This window comes from Elephantulus edwardii, unplaced genomic scaffold (genome assembly GCF_000299155.1).
Source record: "Elephantulus edwardii isolate Elephantulus edwardi_28Jun2011 unplaced genomic scaffold, EleEdw1.0 scaffold00192, whole genome shotgun sequence".
Taxonomy (NCBI): Eukaryota; Metazoa; Chordata; class Mammalia; order Macroscelidea; family Macroscelididae; genus Elephantulus; species Elephantulus edwardii.
Window position 1 is genome coordinate 1,022,665 of NW_006399942.1, and position 3,439 is coordinate 1,026,103.

Sequence of the window (3,439 nt, forward strand, 5' to 3'; positions counted from 1 at the left end):
CCTCCTTATTTCCTGACTGCTGTTATCAAAGGTGTTCATTGTGGATCCAAGCAACATGAAATTGTTGACAGTCTTCTCCATCCATCAAGATATCGCCTATTTATCCAGTGGTAAGAATTTTTGTCTTCTTGACATAGAGATGAAATCCATTTTGAAGGGGCATTCTTTGATCTCAGCAACAAGTGCTTCAAGCCCTCCTCACTTTCAGAAAGCGAGGTTGTGGCATCTGATAACACAGGTTATTGATGATTCCCCTCCAATCTTGATGCCATATTCCTCTTCATAGAGTCCAGCTTCTCAGATAATTTGCTCAGGATACAGATTAAATAGGAATGGAGAGAGAATATGACCCTGACACACCCTTTTTTAAATTTTAAACCATGCACGATTAAAAACTCTTAAACTCAAATTCTTCTTAATGTCAACCACAAGTTGTTATTGTACACACAGTTGAATGCCTTTGTATAGTCAAGAAAGCACAAATAGACATTGTTCTTGTATTGTTTATCCATCTGACATCAGCAATGATGTCCCTGGTGCTGCTTGAACTTCTGGCTGTTCCCTTATCTATGTACTGTTCTAGTTTTTAGGAAATTTCAAATCTTAATAAAAAGTTTTGTGCTATTTAATTTATTATTATTTGAAATTTCCTAAAAAAGGCTCTCTATATTGCTAACCTTATGGTGAAATAATTTTAATTTTCCTGCCTATATCCTCTTTCTATGGGAACTCCTTTCCCATCTACTTTCTATTTATACATAACTATATTCATAATTTATAAGACAAAATTCTCATCCAAACATGGATAATCTTAAAAATTTATCCAAACCACTATATTTTATTTGAAAATTTTCCTATCAAATTATTCTAAGGTAGAGGAGTTGGCATTATTTGGATAAGGCTTTTTTTCAAGTTCTTCATTTTCTCCTTTACTATTAAAGCTACTAAATGAACAAATGCCACTTTAAGTAGTTTTTCTTTTCACCTGCTTACTTGAAAAAAACCCCCGGGATTCATTTCACAACAAACACATATTTGTATAATTAAGACAAATACAAAATTTTCTCATTTTTAAGGAAGTGGTTATTGTTATGTGCTCTCGAGTTGACCACCACTCATAGCCATCTGATGAAGTGTTCTGAATCTGTCCTGTCAAGCACCATCCTTTCGGCTTTAATATTTATTTATTTTAACATATATATCTCCAGTAGATTTTTTTTAGAGGAATGAATTGTGAGGAAATAAAAAAAAATGCGATAGAGAAAGTTATGGTATAGAATATAAGTACAAATGTAACCTGATTTGCTAATTGCTTTATAACTACAATAAAGTGGTACAGAGAAAGGTCCTGTACAAACCACAACAAAGGTTCAAAGTGTAATTTCTAAGGCCAGGTCCTCAAATGACCTGGTTAAAGGTAATTATTTTCTTAGCAAGACTGAAAATCTCAGTCTCTGGTATTTGGAGTTTAGGCTGCAACCCTTGCATTGGGATGAATCACCTGGTGTGCAGGCACAGTCCACACTTTAACCAGATTGAAAGCGTCATGGCGACTCAGCCCAGGAAGAAGTAGATGAAGTGTCACATTAACTACCCAAGTTTCTCCCTATGATGCAGTGCCAGGTGAGGCTGTCCTCCTTGTCAAACTCCTTCTTGATATGGGGGTGCAATGTCTTTTCTACGTTGTATTTTCCTATACCTGGGTCGCACCCTCTTCTGAGTTCTGCTGCGTTTTCTCCACCATGTCTGCATTTTTATTATTTTTTCATGTCTGCATTTTTTATTACAGACGTTTAGTCGCACCTGGTTACCGAGGGGCAAGGACTAAGCGACTTACGTGGCTTTCTAGGGAAGGGGTGAGAGTGATTCCAGCCCGGCCAGAACCACGCCAGAAGCCTTGGCGCATCTCAGCTCTAAGATTTTTTTTTTAGTCCATTGTTATATTCACTGTGTCAATCCGTCTTGTGCAGGGTCTTCCTCTTCTATGTTAACCCTCCACCTTTCTACGTATAATATTGTTTTCCAAGGACCGGTCTTTTCTAATAACATACCCCAAATATGTGTTGTGGTTGTTATGTGCCAACGAGTTGTCTGTGACTCATAGCAACCCTTTGTACAACAGCCCTAAACCCTGCTCTATCCTGTGCCAGTCTTATTGTCTCCGACACACCTATTTAATGATCCCAGTCATTGAATTAATTAATCTCATTGAGTGTCTTCCTCTCCTGCGCTGTCCCTCTAAGTATGACGTCCTTCTCCAAGAACTGATCCCTTCTTGCAACATGTCAAAACCATGCCAGATGAATCTTCAGAATCCTTGCCTCCAAGGACCAGCCTGGTTTAACCCTCTCCAGGATGAACCTGTGCATTCTCTTCGCAGCCATGGCATATTCAATACTCGTTTCCAACACTACAGTTCAAAGGCATAAATTCTCTATTATCCCTAGTCATTGTCCAGCTCTCTGATGCACAGCTAGTGATTGCAAGGACCATGACCTGTATCAGAGGTGCACCTTAGGCTTCAGGCTGGCATCGTTGCTCTTCAGTACTTTGGAGAGATCTCTAACAGCAGACTTTCCTCATGCAGTATGTCTTTTAATTTCCTGGCTGCTTATGCCAAGAGTGTTGATTGTGGAACCAAGCAAACTAAAGCTGTGAACAATCTCTATTTCTTCACCATCTATCCTGATGCTCCCAATCAACCCAATGGTGAGAATCTTTGTTTTCTTTTTTTCTTTTTCTTTTTTTTTGAATCTTTGTTTTCTTGATGTTGAACTTCAATCCATATTGAAGGCTGCAGTGCTTGACCTTCTGCAGCAAGTGCTTCAGGTCCCCCTCAGTTTTAGCAGGCAGGATTGTGTCATCTGAATAATGCAGACTGTTGATGAGTCTTCCACCAATCCTGATGCCACTCTTCTCCTCATACAGCCCAGCCTCCTGGACAATCTGTTCTGCATATAGATTGAAAAGGTATGGAGATGGGACACATCCCTGGCATACCCAATTTTGAATCATGCAGTGTTTCCTTACTCTGTTCTGATGACTGCCTCCTGGCCTAAGTATAGATTTCATATTAGTACGATAAGGTGTTCTGGGATTCCTATTTTTCTCAGAGTTAGCCACAGTTTGTAGTGGTCCACACAGCCAAATGCTTTTCTATAATTAATGAAACACAGATAGATGTTCCTCTGGTATTCCAAAGAAAGGTAATATTACAGTATGGAAATTATTGAACAACATCATTAATATCACATGCAAGCAAGATTCTGCTGAAGATAATCCAAAAACAACTGCAACAGCACATCAACAGAGAACTGCCAGAAGTGCAGGATGGGTTTAGAAGGGATCATGTTACTAGGGATATTTTCATTAATGTTAGATGGATCTTGGCTGAAAGCAGGGAATACCAAAATATGTGAGACAAAGTTTAACTGTCCTT